At 39.1% G+C, this 17,156-nt stretch overlaps 1 protein-coding gene across 7 annotated transcripts in view; it reads right to left on the minus strand.

The window, feature by feature from the left end:
* SIPA1L2 (signal induced proliferation associated 1 like 2) overlaps positions 1-16,762 on the minus strand; it is a 154,763-nt gene extending 138,001 nt beyond the window's left edge. For all 7 annotated transcript variants that reach the window (XM_075495892.1, XM_075495891.1, XM_075495893.1 and 4 more), the window contains exon 1: positions 16,561-16,762. The gene's annotated coding sequence lies outside the window, so the exon portion shown is untranslated. The remainder of the gene's footprint in view (positions 1-16,560) is intronic.
* Positions 16,763-17,156: the final 394 nt, after the last annotated feature.

Here is a 17,156-nt window from a genome sequence, read left to right on the forward strand (position 1 = left end):
ACTCAATTGTTCTCCACCTTTCCTCATTCTTCGTGTACTGTCTCAGCCTCTTTCTACCTCCTCCAGCAATCTATGAGCCAAGGAAAAGATAAATCACTTCTATTTGAAGATTTTTTTAAAAAAATTATTACCATAACAATTAACATTAGCAACAGTTAATGAGGTTAGTCTCCCACTCTTACACCCTGCTGCTCTCTGGATTTTAAAATACCTAAAGAAATTGTCTGAACAGCCTTCGCTTTAGTCATCTTGCCATTTGTGCTCTTCTTTTATTCAGTAGCATGAAGTAAAGAAGAAAATTATGATGTAAAGAAAAATGAGTTCAACTGAAATGATTCTTCCTGTTCTTCAAAAAAACCCAACATTTATCCATTTTACTTCATCCTGTGGGAGTTTCAAAGTATTGTGGAAACAGTACTTTGAAAATAGAATTTTATCAGTGTATAAACTGTTTGATGATTACGTTGTCTTCTCACTGTTCACACACAAAAAAACGCACAAACCAACCCCAAACATAAAACTTCTCACTAAACTATCCTACCTTCTCTGCCAGCATTTCTTTTTTCACAGCTATTTTTCTCCAAAATGCTTAATATACCCTGATCTCCTTCACAAGTGCAACAATTCAGACATACAAGCAGAAAAAGCAGCAACACAAAAAGACACTGTTGGAAGTAACAGCAATTAATGGCTAAAGCAAAATATGCTTCATGTGAGAAAATGAGATTACAAACATGCTAACTGTTTACAAGGTTGCTGGTACTGCACCAGGGATTTTGAGTACACTATTTTTTTCTATATTCCTATATATGGCACATCTTACCAGTCATTTCCATTTAAAACAGAACATGTAAGATGTTCTGTTTTATTTGTTTTTAAGTTGTCACAGGCTTTTGATGTTAAGAAAACTTAAATCAAAGGAAACTATTTTTTTAACACTGAAATGGTATCTTTACTTTTACACACACGTTTTTCGTGCTGCATTACAAATACAGGATTTGCTATACTGGATCATTAGTCTACAAAGTTCATAAATTTGTTTCTAGGAGTGCCTCACAGCCAAGGAGTCAGGGTGTCACAAACCACACCCTTAACACAGCATTGAATCATGTCTAGCTGTATCAAGGACTGGGACAGGAGTTCTTTCCTCACCCCAGCAGAAGTTTCAGAGCACGAACTAAAAACGAGATCTGAATCATGTTATTATCCATGACTACATAACTATGTTGGTGGGCAAGAAAATACACCATTTTCAGTGAGCATTTGATTTTGATCCTCCTGGAGCAACAAACTTTGGTGATTGACCATCATCAATATCAAGGCTTTTGCTGCCACTTTGGTCATTAGTCCTTGGGCAATGCAGTGCCATCCTACTCAAGTTCCAATAACAGAACATGAATTGCTTTGAGGTACTGAACAATTAGCATGAAAGCCTCTCTTGGCATAACCTCTGTTTCCAAAGGGCTCCACTCTTTGGCTTCTCTGTTTGAATCTACAACTTAATTTTTACCTCCATGTTTAAATACACACAGATAAGATTGTCTGATTGTTTTTTTTTTTCTTTCATGTAACAGATGAAAGAAGACAACAGGTTATAGACAACATAACACTACACTTTCCTGATGTGGTAGTAAGGAATGCAAATTCAGAGAAACCTTGTTCAGAGCATCCACCAGATGAGAAAACTGACCCTCATGGCTAGAGATGGAGTTACATCAGACAACAGGGGGTTTTGGCACATTGCAGTCTGTATAGTAGCTGGGAAATCATAGAGCCCCAAACTATACCTCCTGACAGCCTCTACATGAGTTTGGCTTGACATTATTGGTGAAGCTCCTACAAAAAGCATTTTTATAATACTTAACAGAATTTTTCCCTTAAGGCTCTGTCCTTTTCCATAGCAGCAAACACAGAGACCTCAAGACTATCTGTTTATGGACATGTTACAAAAGATTATTTACATTGTAACTTTCACTATCCCTCAGGCCAGTTTACAGAGACTCTCACAACAGCAGTAAAGTTAGCTGAGAGTGCAAAACGTTAAAACTATACAATTTAAAAAAAAAAAAAGTAAGAAAAAAACCACCAAACATATAATTCTTATTTGAGCCTTTATATGTTTCTAACTACACTTAAAACAGTTATCTTTGCAATTTCAAACCATGACCTAATTTTTAATGTAAATAATATTTAATTAAAATTTTGCTCTACACTATTCAAGTCAATTTCATATGTTGTATTAATTTCAGTGGAGCTGAACATGAAATCTAGTTTAAATGGGGGGGGGGACGGGGACGGGGGACGGACAGTAAAGACATAGAAAAATACAAAGCAAATATAGGAAGCTGTGTGTTTATTTTGGTGTACTTAACCAAAACATTAGTATGTGATCAGATCTGTGACTCAAACTACTACAGCAAGCAAAAGCGATAAAAATGAAACACTGAAAAAAGTAACCATTACAAGATAGTAATCTGTGGTCTTTCCATTACAAGTTTAAATGGCAGACATACTGCCTTCATGAGGAGAAAACGGAGAATAGATGGAGGGGATACATATTTTTTCCACCTCAAGCTGAACGTTAAAAAAAACCAAAAAAACTAAAGAGCAAAGTTGGTGCTGCTGATGTAATGCTTTTAAACCTCCAGTACAACAGTTCTCAATCACATTTCCTTAGTAGTGTGGGGGTTTTTATGGGTTTTGTTTAAGTACCTTTCCCATTGAGTGACCATATCTCAGATTACTCAACTCAATTTTAGTGAGCTGATCAAAATGAAGACACAATACTTTTAATTATTCTGTTCAAGTCATAACAAGTTAGAGAAAAAATTTACTTCCTGAATACTTAGAAATTTAAGTGTTTACTCCGCAAGCTTTGTTTCCTTTTGCTGTTTGCTTTCTTCTCACATATTCATCTTAAATTTTTGTAAAGCATGTCACCTACAGCCATGTTGTTTTTAATTTCCATTTCTCAATTACTCAATCACACTCTATAGCGTTCAGAATTAGAAATGTTGACCTTATGCTAAGGTCAACAATTTATTTGGGTTAGTTTCATTACAAAGAAATATAATTTACATTCTCTGAAACTACTCCATTGTGAAAATAAAATATTGATAAGTGAGAAGATCAGGAGATTAATTTCAAAAGCTTAGTCTGGCTCTAAAAATAAAATGCCAATGAACAGACTTTTTAAACCCACTAATGAATGGAAATCATGAGTAATTGACTTAAGAATCAGAGTCGAAAGCCTTAAAAGAAAAATAAAACTCATTGCTCCCTGTAATATAATTTTCAGCATAATTTACCATTTTCCAGATGTCCATAGAGTTTTATTGACTTGTTTGGAATTATTTAGTTCTTAAAGTTTTATAAGACACACTTACTTACAAAAAGCAGCAACTCTACTCTTTCTTATTTGTGAGCTGGCCAGCTGCAGAACTTGGTTTGACATTAAGTTCCAAGAAGGTCTGCTTTGTCCTGTATATCCCATTAGCAATTGTGCCGGCCTTGATAAAAAAAATCAAAAGATTAGTTGGACTGCATGAAAGAATACAGTTTAGAGGAAGGAAGCTCACATTTCACAGCTATGAAAATTCTAGGCAGACTGTTTAAATTTTCAGGTGAAACACACTTTAGGACTAAACCTAGCACCCTTCAAAAACTTGGCAGATTAAGTAGAAACCCATAGTTTACCTTCTGGCTTTCCAGTTTGAAAACATCACTTTATATCCTTTACCAAGTACCAGTTACTGTGTTCCATATTCCAATGTATATTCACATGTGGGAAAGAAGATCATTGCAAATTGAGCAAGTACTTACAGAACTTTCAAGGTTTTGTTTTGTTTTAGTTTTTAGGTTAAGGTTTGAGAGTACACCTCAGATGGAGACAGACAGTTACTGATTCTGATACCAGCAGCTAGGATTAGGTTCAGCAAAGGTGAAGCAAAATGATTAGTTTGCAAAACACATCATAAGAAATCAGGATTCAGTACTGCCATTTTCTGATAGTTCAGTGTCAGATGATGTAAATATACTGAGACCTATACAATACTGGATGCTACTCTGTATGTGAAAACCTCATTCTTGCACTACTCAAGGCCACACATTAGGACACCATTTTGCACTTAGGGTACTATTCCACATCAAAATCATAATAGCAGGGCATTAATTTGAAACATATCTATATTCATGTCAAAGCTGGAGGAATGTTTTAAACAATATAACTGGTCAAATCAAATCTTTTCAAAGACATAACAATTCCACGTTGATTTTGGAAGCCTGCTTTTCACGGATTACTTTCTACAACTATTGTTGAGGTGAGGCAGCCTTCCATACTGCTACCACTGTATTTTAAATTACTATACTGTCACTGCTTGATACATAAGCCATATTTGATCTGTTTAGGAACTCAGCAAGAACTACTGCTTCAGCTGGGTTCCCACAAGCATCAGGCTGGCTTAGGAACTGCAGCTCTACACAGTAGAAGGATTCCCTAGATCAGCTCATCAATGGCATCCAAGTTGTACCAACAGCAATTCTTTTGTAATTAAGAAAGTATCTGATACAGTATCATACTGAAAACAGAAGAAGTAAAGAGACAATAGACTCTCCTGAAAATAAACTAGTTTATTAGATGAACCCTAAGATCAATCTTGGAATCAGTCTTACCTCATATTTTCAGTAACGACCTTGACACAAAGTGGAAGTTACTAATGAAATCTGAATACAACACAAAGTTGAGAAGCACTGGCACTGCAAAGGAAGGTAAAAATATAACCAAGAAAAAACAAAAGTAAGATTTGAGGAACAATTTCATTCTGCTTTTATTTTATGTTTGGAGTCACTCCCTCAAGAACTATAGGATAAAATTTTGATCAGTCTGGTAGCTCATCAGCAGAAAACACCAGAAAGAGAATTACCATGACATCATACTCAACATGAAGACATAACTGCACAATATTTCCAGTAGAGACAAAGCTTTAATGCCACTTTATTTGCCACAGACAACACTGTGTAGAATGCTGCTTAAATTCTTATTAGCCATAACAAAAACACACAATCAGAACAAGTCTAGAGAAGGGCCTTCTGTTCCTCAGTCACCGTACTGTACAAGAGGAAGCCAAGTGTTTGTCTCTAAAAAAGGCTGGCTAAAAGCTGGCTAGATTACCCTCGGAAAAATGAGGTCTGACAGAGCAAGTTGTCTGTAAGCATCAGGAAGAAAGAAAAAGTATTTAGGTTAAACAAGAATATTGGTAAAATCAAACAAATGGGCTGCAATCTCAGCATGTGTTCCACATACAGATTAGGAGAAAATTCTAGTCCTCAGTAAAGTGAGTCTCTGGAACAGCCTTCCACTACAAGGATGAGAAACCAAAACCAAAACAGCAGCAACCCATCAGTAAATCAAATTTGGGTGCAACTGATTTATAAGAGAGATCAATGATGTAGTTGTTTTCTATAGCAACTAGATTAGAAAGGAAACAAGTAGTTCAGTTCAGGGCAAAGGAGGTTTCAGGCTAAGGCTGCTGATCTGTCTGTACCTATCATCAGCCTTAATTCAACAATTTTGGAGATGCACCAGTTTAAGAAAAATCAAAGTTTTAACTCCTTTTGTTGAATATATGACTCAAAAGGATGTCAGCCTGAGCTTCTCCATGTCCTCTCACCTTTAGCAAAAAATCTTCAGAAGTTAAGTCATAACCTTCTCTGCCAACTCACAAGCACTATCAGGGTTATTTCAATTTTAAGGAATTTTACCTTAAAGGAAATTCTTTCCATTCCCTTTCCTGTTTGTTATGCTTAACTCAGCATGCATTTCCAACCTCTTTCACACTGAAGCTTAATGTTATACAAAATCCTGAATTTTTAAACACTTAATAAAATGGATTATAAAAACCAAAACAGGGATCTGAAGGTCTGGTTCATGCTTTGGTAAACACAGAAATACTTAAAAGTATAATTACTGTGAGCTGGATGAGCAAGAACAGGAATCACCTCCATCTTCTGAGGTTCTGCTGGCTCTTGTTTATAGTTAATGAAGCTAAGAGGTTAAGACTGAACATTAAAAGGTGCAAACAGCAGCTGTTTTCAGAGCTGAATCACTTTAATTTGGATTTTTAAATAATTTGACAAATCACAACTTTTTTTTTCCAGCCACATGGATAACCCTAGCATAGATTATCAAAAGTTTCACAGTACTAAAATTAGTAGTCAGAGCAAAAGAACTAAATACAACTGTAGGTTTGACTGGCTAAGAGCCAATTTCAAACTCACATGTCCTGCTCTTTAACAGTAAAACAATCTTTTGGAAGAGATCCAACTGAATCGCTCAATAGAAGTTCACACATTCAAATTCTAGTATTGCTAATCATGTTTTAGAATTCAGTGACAAGGTGAGCAAAGTATATCTGAAGCCAAACCTGAAAGGATGCTATTTTCTTTAAGTGCTTGTTCTTTTGTTAAGTACTATAGTTATAAAATATTTAACTGCCAATAATTTATTTGGGAATTCTTGTCAATTATTTTAAACAAAGAATATATAATGAGTACATAATACTGTATTTCTTAGTCTTGTAAAAAAATCTTCCCAACATCACAATAGAGAAATATTCTGTACAAATATTCTGTACTATATTAAAGTGGAAATACAGTACACTGGAATATCAACTAAAATTCTCAATTATCAGATCGACTATCACGAAAAACTTGTGATATTTCATAGAATAATTCACACTGGAAGGCACCACAGAACATCATCTAACCCAACCTCCTGCTTAAAGCACTGAATTCAGACCAACTTGCTTAGGGCTTTGGCCCATCTGGTCTTAAAACCTGGAAAGGATGTAGATTTCACAATGTGCCTGTGCTACCTGTTTCAATTCTTCAGCGTCCTCAGGGTGATTTTTGTTTCCTAGTGTCAAATCAGAACCTCACCTGTTTTAGATTATGACCACTGTCTCTTCTCCTCCTGCCATGTACCTCTGTAAAGGGCCTGGTTCTGTCTTCTTAATAACCTCTCAGGTATCACCTTATTAGGCAGCTGTTAAGTATCCCCTGAGCTTTCTGCTGTCCACGCTATGCAAAGACGGTTCTCTCAGTCTCTGCTTATGTGCTCCAAGCCCCTCATTTTGCTGGCTCTCCACTGAACTAGCTTCAGTTTAATCAATGTTTCTCATGTATTTGGGGAACCAAAACTGGATGGGGTATATCCAATGTGGTGGTCTAAGGAATGCTGAACACCAGCAACCCACTGGCTATGCTCCTGTTCATAAAGCCTACTATGCTGCTAACATTTTTCACTGTCAGAGTGAAGACTGACATGCTGACTCATGTCTGTCAGAATGTGCAGGTCCCTTCCAGCAGAGCTGCTTCCCAGGCAGTCAGTCCCCACCCTCTACAGCATAAGAACGTGCATTTATCCTCACTGAATGTCATGAGGTTCATTATGGTCCATTCCACCAGCCTCTCTAAATCACAGAACACTGTCCTCGAACATGTCAACTACTCCCCCAATGTGATGTCACATGCACATTTGATGAGGATATGCTTCATCTCCTCCTCCAGATCATCGATCAAGGTACCAAAAAGGATAGGTCCCAGTACAGTACTCCACTTGTAACTGGTCTCCAGGTGGAATACAAACCATTAACTGCTACCTTTTGAGCCTGACAATCCAGCCAGTCCTGCCATCCAAACCGTAACATTTCAACTTGGTTATACAGATGCTGTGAAAACCATACTAAAAGCCTGGATAACATCAAGGTAGATGGTGGGCAAACTGCCATAAGCAATATTAAATCTAATCTGATGGCATTTGCCATTTCAGCAGTATTCAGAAAGGTCCCAGGACTATTAATAAGCATATAAAAGATACTCAGGAACTTCACACAAGGCCATATTAATTACTGCTTATACAAAATAAAAAAAAAAAAGCCACTAGATTTCTTCCTACTGGGGAAGAAAACATAATACTAAAGAAAAATATGTTTATGCATAAAACAGAAAGGTTTTAAGTTTCAGAATCCGTAAATATAGTCCGTGAAAATAAAAACTAATTTCACCACCCAACCGGGGAAACCCAAAGTCATTATCCCTCTTATACATGAATAATGAAATGGGAAAGACTTCACGCTACAACAAACAAAGCAAAAAATACAAAGAATTACATAAATGAAAGTTAAACTTATTTATCAACTAAATTGACTAGTATTTCATATACAGCTGCAACAGATACGTTGACCTCTACTTAGGGGATTTCTTAGCAAATTTTCACACAGTGACCCATAGGTGACTAGGAGTCTGGACAGCACTTGCTGAGAGTCCATGAAGAATGGTTTGTCTGGTGGAGTTGTTTTTTCAACTTATAACCTGTTGTTAAGTCACAGAGAGGTCTATCTAACATATTTTAGATGTCTCTCATTATTACTTTTCCCCACAGTGATTTCTGTAGCTGCCACAAAGAATTCATACAATTGTACTGAGAGGTGTGGTTGAGACAGCTGGTACAGAAAAAAAAGTGGTTCATGAGAATCTCTAACTTGCAACTTTAAACACCTCTGACCTACAAGCATACTGGATGTTGTAAAATGAGTGAACAGGAACATTGACACTGGTGGGTACAGTCTACGTAAGAAAAACATTACCATTAAGCACCTATTTTCCCAGGAGAAATTATTATTAATATGCATATATGTAAATATTCTATTTTAACACTCAGCCACAATATTTTCATAGGCACAAAGCAAGGCAGATATTCAATTAACTATTTGTGAATACAAAGACACAGTTTGTATGCACATTACCAGGCACAAGGTACACTCTACACATTGATAGTACTAATATAATCATATCTATTTAACAATACTTTAAAAAATGCAGCACTAAAATTCAAAGTAAAAACAAAACACTTTACAAAATGCAGTATCCATTTGCTGCAGATCAACATGATGGAAAGAATAGTCAGCTGGTTTTAGGAGTTATTTTCTAAGGAAACATGCCTTATGCAATCACACAGTGCAACACCTCCCTCCGCCTCAAGATTTTTTGAGCCTGTTTGACTCAGCAAAATTTGACAGAAAAGATAAAGTTTCAAGGGTAATTATGCTCACAGAAACTTTAATTATGCTCATAGAAACTTTGTTTTAAGTTACACAACCACAGAGAAAAAGCACAAAGCATCCCCAGTGTGAAAGAAACACTGACATTAGCAAAATTATCAAATCTGAGAATCTCACGGACTAATAAAGTACTGCTTGCCCTTCACTCGGAAATCTCCACCAAGAATAATGATTTTCAGGGGTCCAGGGTAAGAGGCCAACAAAAGCTCAGAATCCCAGAAAACCCCTCTACTCTAACAGTAGAAACCTCATCTCGTATAGAAAACATTGGTGGAGCTCAATTTACATTTGATAGCCTGGGGTTTTTCAGTGTAGCACTCTGAGCAACCACTTGCACAGCTCTTGACCAATTCAGATAATCTCATCTATCCTGTTTCCTTCTTGTAGCAAACGGGTTAAATTCTACATTTGAAGAGAAGTGGAAATAAGCAAACCTGTTCTCACATTGTTACGGATTACACCAATATCTATATTTACCCCACCTTGTCTCACCACCTTTAAAAATAATAATTCGAAATGGTTTCCTATGCAAACAAGCCTGTGTGATTCGAAGAGATGTACAAATATACTAAGAAAGTTGTTGGGTGAGGGGGCAGCAAGTAGCAGAGAATCTGAGAGGGGGAAGACAACCACCTCTGGAGTACCTGCCTGATCTCAAAAAACTCGCAGCCAGATAAAGCAGAAAACATTTTGAGCATTGACAGGTTTATCCCAATAGCTTCCAATTCTGTCAGCCAGCTTCCACAACTGAATGCAGATGCCTACGTATCTCTGCCAAATTATGAATGGACTGTTTTTCAGTTATCTGAAAAGGGAATTTGAAATAGAAGGTTACTGTTTTGATAAAGGATTTTAACTACCTGGACATCACTTAATTGACTACTACAGCTCAACCCAGATGAAAGAATCTGAAGAGCAAATTAAGGGATATCTTTATGTAAGCAATACAAAGGACACTACGGAAGTGCCAAAACAAGTCTCATGAGTTAGCATATTTTATGAAATTAAAAAAAAAAAAATTCCTCAAAGTTATTTGAAAGCTTTCTTCCTATAATTCTTCCTGCTGAACATCCCAACAAGTTTCCCACCCCTGAACATGTCAACAATCGAAAAGTTATTTCAGTTGAAATTATTGCACCTCTTGCATATAATGACCACATGCAGAGAAGCACCTTTTTAAGTTATTTAGCTCGCTATATGTAATAACAGGCATTCTTTTTCTCATTTACCATGTAACAAGAGTAGTAGCTCTTCAAAATGACAACACTAAATTATTGTATGGCTTATCATTGAACACCAACTTCATACGATATTTTTGTCAAAGACATGACAAACTAAACCTAACAGAAATCCCCAGTGGCTTCACTTGTTAGCTCCAGTGTCAGACTGGAGCACACTGACATAACATAGCCTTAAACTAATTCCTACCTTGTCTCAACTCATATCATAGGTTCCATACTGTCAAACATAAAACATTTTTCTCTGAGCCTCAGATGGAAGAGAACAGAGGAGTAATGACAACACTGCTGAGAAAATAGGCCATGGGTTTGTAAATACAATGGGTTGTTTTGCATTAGTCCAATGAACAAAATTATTCTCACACTGGGTTTGCATTCATCATCAATTAGAATTTTTACATGACAAACCCAGAGCATCCTGCTGAACCCAAATCACAGCTGGCAATCCTGCAGCCCAATGTGGCAAGGCAGCCACTCTCTTTCAAACAGCTCCCTCCATTGCTATAGAGGAAAACCACTAGGAACAATAATAATAAGCCGTTGTCCTGACAACCTCACAAAGCAAAACCAAGGCTTACTTTACTACAGCAGAACAGCAAGGATAACCCGATCACCATAAACTGCTCCTAATTTTTCAAGAGCAGCTGGCTACTGCAATAAGCAAGACCAGCACAGCAAAATACGTATGCTTGCCTACATACTATAGATAATATGCACATTATGCATGAGAACATACAGCCACACTTCACACACACGCACTTTTTTTCCACTTTTTGTCACACTAACATTGCAATGAGATTTCAGGCTAAAACATGTCAGGTATTCATTTTTAGTGCTGAGAGGCTAGAAAAATACTTAGGAGTGCTCTTTTCCTTGAATGTACTTGAGGTATCTAAAAGTAGGAAATAATTAGTTTTGAGCAGAAAGCCACAAATGAAAACAACCAGAGAAGAGTGTGATTAAATAACTTGTAACTCTCAGGTGAAAAAAAACACTAAACAAATGGGAAAAAAAAAACACCCACCCACAGACTAAAACTTCGTATCTTTCACAAATGCCTTCTCCATAAAATATAGGAGACAGGACTGCTTTTGCACTGACAGTTTTGCTAACTGTGCATTAATTGCGGGATTCCTTTTTACTCGCCCACGTGAAAGGGAAAAAAAACAGCGAAAGTATTTCAACAGCATGTGCATTTATAACACCTATAGAAAGCTTTATTCTGTCCTTACTCACCTTAATTGCCATTTCATTCTCACATCATTTCACAATTTATCCGATTTCACTGAAGTGAATGTAAAAATCCAACATGAAATACAAGGTAGCCCAGAATCTCCTTTCCCTCTCATACATATACGGAACAAACAAGTGTCCAAAAAAAAAAAAAAAATCAAACCCCAACAAAAAACCACCAGAAACATTTTATGAAGGTGTTCAAGAGCATATACTAGGTTTTAAAAAAACCATTTTATTCCATTTGAATTAACCTGCCACAGAACCTCTAGTGTTCTCAGAGTACCTTTCCTTATAAATACATTTTATTAAGTACTGTAATCTGTTGTTCATGTAATCTGTAAAATAGTTCTATAATTTCATCACAGATTGTATCAGGTTTAAACTAAAGGTTGGTGAACCAAAAGGGAAATGGAAGGGCAAATTGCTGAGCTGTATGAGAGCTTTGTATCTCTATCATGTGTCCTCTAACATAAAACCCATCAAATCATTTTCATATAACTTAAGTCTGAAAAGTCATATTGTGAAATACCTACGATTCAAAAGCCTACCTAAAAGATGAGGCAGCAGGCAGGCATTATCACAATCCACAGCCACTGTGCCAGTGAGAATTCAGAGAATGAAGGGAGAGGGGGAGAAAGAAAGGAACGGCAAATAATATAGGAGGATTACACAAATATCTGCAGAGCTGGATATGTCACTTTGCAGGATCCAGGACAACAAATGAAGGCATTTTATAGGAAAAGATTCAAAGTCAAATGGCAAAACTCCAAGTCCTGTGCTCAGAATTTCATTTGAGCTGCTGAAGGGGCGGGGAAGTCATGACAACTTCAGCTACTGCCACCTTCCAGCCTCCTAGCTACTACAGCACAATTTACTACCTTTCCTCCAGCCTCCTTCTAGATTCCCTTACTTCCAAAACAGCTATGGTATTTTTCTACATTACATATCTCAGCTTTTCCGGGGGGGGCGGGAAGTGAGTACAGGTCGTTTTCCTAAGGAACGCAGAAGCCCCAGTTAACAACAACTAAAACAAATGCCTACTTCATTTCAAACATCTACTATTCTTAAAATGTTTTACAAGCATCAGGTCTAATAAAGCTGTTTGCTTGCAGATCCAAAAAGATGGGACAGCAGCTGCTTACATTTATTATGTATTCAGAAGATTATCTCCATAAGGATTCAAGACATTTTTTAAACAAAACCTTTAATTATGTATGAACTGATCACTATTTAAGAAATTCCAGAAAACCAGAAGAATCCACTTATAAATCATGAGTAGCTAACTGCTGATGTAATTACACTTTCATGATCCAAACAAGAGTCTACATATCTTCTAGTAAGAGCTCTGGTGCAAAATAATCACAATGACATTTTGCCTACTGCTGTCCTGTCTCTAGCTAAAAACAAGAAGAGTATCACAAATTGTAATAATCCTTCTCAATCTTCAGTTCATTCAATTATGCCTGAAAATGGCTTTAAATCTGGGGTCAATGCTTTACTACAAAGGAAGGCAGGGTCTCGCTCATTTACTTCTGTCAGGATAAATCAGATGTTTAACATTAAGTTTGCTCTTTCACAAGAGACTAAAGAAAATAAGACAGCTATTCATGTGAAGCCCTAGCAATTCTTAAAAATCTAACCAGTCATACGGCATCATCACTGAATGTCATGAGGAATTAATGTTATTCTTAATGCAATCTATGTGAAAAAAACCTAGTATTTTTAAAATAAAAAAAAAGAAAGATGTGAAACATACTTTTCAATCTCCTAAATACAAATTCTACAGTCAGAGCTATATATCACAACAGTCCTTATGAATTCTTCTTATTGGATTCTCAGATTTGGTAGACAGTCCTCACAGTATTTCCCCAAAATAATTCAGGTAGAAAAAAACAGGGTAGATAAGACTGTGAGGGGCACCCCTACCCTAAACTTCCTGAACTGTTCAGATTTATAAGAGGATGAAAATTCCCTTAAAAATAAAGAGATAAACTGAAGTTTGCCTTAACTTTGCAAGAGGTAATGTTTTAAAGAATCCAATATAAATAAATTATGCTACCTAATATATCAAAAATTTCTACTATGAGTTCAACATTGCAATACATAAAATAAACAGCCATCTCCTCTTTACTTCACTGATTCACAACCCAGCCTGCCCAAACATTTTAAAATTGCAAAGCATTTTAAATTGCAAAGCAAAAATTGCATGGAAGGAGAAAAGAGCATTCGTCAAACCATTATTTTATTTCAAGCTGTCAATACACCTACTGTTGGTAATTTTGGCTGACTAACGTGAGAAACTAGATAACCCAGCGCCCCACCCTCTTTCCACAATCTGCAACTTATCTTATATTTTCACAATGACATAGCATTTCTCACTCAATATTACCAAACTAGATCACTCATCGGTAAAAGGTACAAAACTACTGATAATATTTTAACATCCAACCATCTAAATAGAATCTTAATTCCAGCCAAGGCAAGGAGAAAATATTTACTTTCTCCTGCAGTTTGAACCGCTGATCTGCACATAAAAAGCTTAGGTGCAATGCCTGAGCACTATGTCCAATATGCAGCTGAAAGTAAAAGAACAAACTGCCTCGGTTCACTCATAAAGGTCAAACAGCAAAAGAAAGGGATGGTTTTGCCTGTTTGACTACTGCTTTTCTCAGTTCCTCATTTGACTCTCTTCATTTGCAAGAGTATTTCACAATGCACTTCAGTAATGGTATGTCACTAAATGCCTACAAAAAAGACCATATTATCTTTCTGTCAGGAAAACAGAACAGAAGCCTTTAAAAATACTCCGATTGGTACAGTAAGCAAATACCAGCTACAAAGAACTGAAGTTTTGTTTAGTTCTAGGTTTCACGTTATACCCTTGGCATATGTGAACGACATGATCTTTAACTGATCCAATACGATTGCTGAAACAGTCCTGCACCCTTACAAGTAAGTATTCCTTCTTGGGACATATAAGTGCTGCATGTCCTGGTAAGGTAACCCACTGGGCATGCAAAACCAAGACAATATATAAAGCTAGATTTCAGAGAGGTCTCTGAATGTGAATGCTACATAAATTATAAATCAACTGTTGTGGAGCCTAAGTGATGTTTAAATATCCATAATGCATTATAGCTCTTGATGATTTAAACATGTTTGCATTAATAATAAAAGATATTTCAAAGATCAAGTTTAAGATTGAAGTATTTCAGACAGAGCTACTATCAAAGAAGCAAACTGGGGGCAAATAACGCATTCCACTGACAACAGGCACAGTTTTGAAAAACACAAGAAATAGATTAATAAGGTATCAGGCCTAGGCATTCCTATAGCCAGCAGGCTATGTTGCACTATGTTTCTGAATCCAACTCCAACATGCTTCAGCCTAAGATAGTTTGGTACAGAATCTGGGAAAAAATAGCTGAACAAACAATATTAATGCACTATGGTCCTTTTTAAAATAAGTCCATCAAACTAAGTAGCAACTGAGACTGAATTATTGTTTTTTTCCCCATTTTCAAACATCCCTCCTTATCCAGCTGCCTTCCTTTAAAGCAACCTAAATATCTCACAGAGCTATCTTCCAACTAAACAAACTTCCTTTAGATATTGGTAGAACGTATATAAAATAATGTCTATAAGCAGCAAGATGAGCTGATCAAAGCAATGAATTATGGCAGCTAGTAAGCAAACTTCAAATTCTGCTCTGGTCTAATCAGTGCAGAGCTGATCAAAAAGGTAGTTTACTATTAATGTGAAGAAAAAAAAATAGACAAATACAGAAATAGTAAGCTGCAGAGACAGATTACATGCTTTCCTTCTCTGCTGGATATCTGATATAAGCAAGCCATCTAGTGTTAACTTTCAGAAGTGAAAATTGTGCACAAAAGAGCTCGGGAGCATTTACATGTGCAATTCTCTTTAACTTTGCCCGTCTTCTGCATCATAAAAATTAAAGCTCGTTTCCTCTAGAAAAGCTAGGCTGAAAGCAAATATTCAAACTACTAATATGTTAAAATAATCCAGCAGCAAGTACTAAGCTAGTTTACTGATCGCCTTCGTGAACGTTACTAGCCATATCTGAAATTTGGCAAGTTCCGAGCGGTCTTTGTCAAGACTGCGTAGCGCTACTTCCCCGCTCACACGGGCACACACCACCTCAGCAACACGCTGCGGAGCACCACAGAAGGGGTACGGGGCCAGGAAAATAAAATGTAAAGCACAGCTGATCTCAGCTGACTATCACGTAACGAATCCAGAACTAAGTTTGGAGAACGGGCCACTGAACACGGATCAGAGCATTACAAGGTAACAAAGAGTGCGAAAGGATACAGGTCGCGCCTGCCTCGTCTACGACAACTAAATAAGTAGCATTAAAATCACTTCAGGAAACTGCACGGGCTAAAAGAATCTTTCCCTCCGCTACCCCAAACGCTTGGCGGTCCCCGTTGCACCGTCTGCGCTCTGAAAACCGGCCGTACCCCAGAGATGTCCGACCTCGGCAAACTTACTCCGCAATTGCCATTATTCTTGAAGCGGGCTACAGAGAGGAAGCAACGTGCCTGGGCGCAGGGCTCTCACGGCCGGTGGCAGAGCCGCCCTGCGGGTGACTGGCGACCCCATTTGCACCCCCGCCGCCCCCACGGGTATTATTTACGTAGCAGATCACAACGCTGTTTAGAAAGGCGACGTGCGGGAGCGAGCCACTCCGCTCCGGCGCAGCGGGGACGGTGTCGTGGCTGGGGCTCCTCGCCGCTTCCCCCCACCCGCAGCCCCCCGTCCTCCCCGCGGCACCTGAGGAGAGGAGAGTCCCTCCCCACACCCTCCCCCCCACCAAACTGCTCCCCAGCCCTTCCCGGGAGGGAAAGCACTCGTACGCCCGCGCTCCCCCGGGCACCTCGCCCGCCCGTCGTCGTCCCCCGCCGCCGCGGGGCACGGACGCGGTGGCAGGCGCCGCTCCTTACCTGCTGCTGCTGCTGCCCGCGCTCCGGCTGCTCCCGCCGCGGGACCCCCATCGCCCCCCGGCGCACACAGGCTCCGCTCCGCTCCGCTCCCCCCTTCGCTCCCCGCCGGCGGCGCGCACTCCTCCCCCCTCCTGCGGGACACACCGCCCGCGGGGCGCCGGAGCCGTTAACGGAACCGGGGGGCGTCCGCTGGGGTCTCGCGGGCTGGCGCGCGCGCCGCTCCTCCCCCTCCTCCTCCTCCCCCTTCTCCTTCTCCTTCTCCTTCTCCTTCTCCTCCTCTCGTCGCGCCGCCACCCCCTTCCTCACGCTCGCTCGCTCCCTCGCGCTCTGCCCGGCGCTGGGTCTCGAGTGCGCCTCAGCCGCCGGACAGGGAGGAGAGGCGGAGGGAGGGGCGGGAGCAGCACCGACACACACACGCTCTCGCCTTCCCTCGCACACCCGCAAGCCCCTCCCCTCCTGCCGGCCCCGCCTCCCATTGGCTTCGCCGGCTCGGCCCCGGGGGAACGCGAACTCCGCATTGGCCACCCGCGCTGTCGCGCAACCAAAACACCAGGCCCCGCCCCGCGGCGTGCCCGCCGCATCCCCCCCCCTTCACC

The sequence above is a fragment of the Mycteria americana genome, chromosome 3, assembly GCF_035582795.1.
Source record: "Mycteria americana isolate JAX WOST 10 ecotype Jacksonville Zoo and Gardens chromosome 3, USCA_MyAme_1.0, whole genome shotgun sequence".
NCBI classification, from domain to species: domain Eukaryota; kingdom Metazoa; phylum Chordata; class Aves; order Ciconiiformes; family Ciconiidae; genus Mycteria; species Mycteria americana.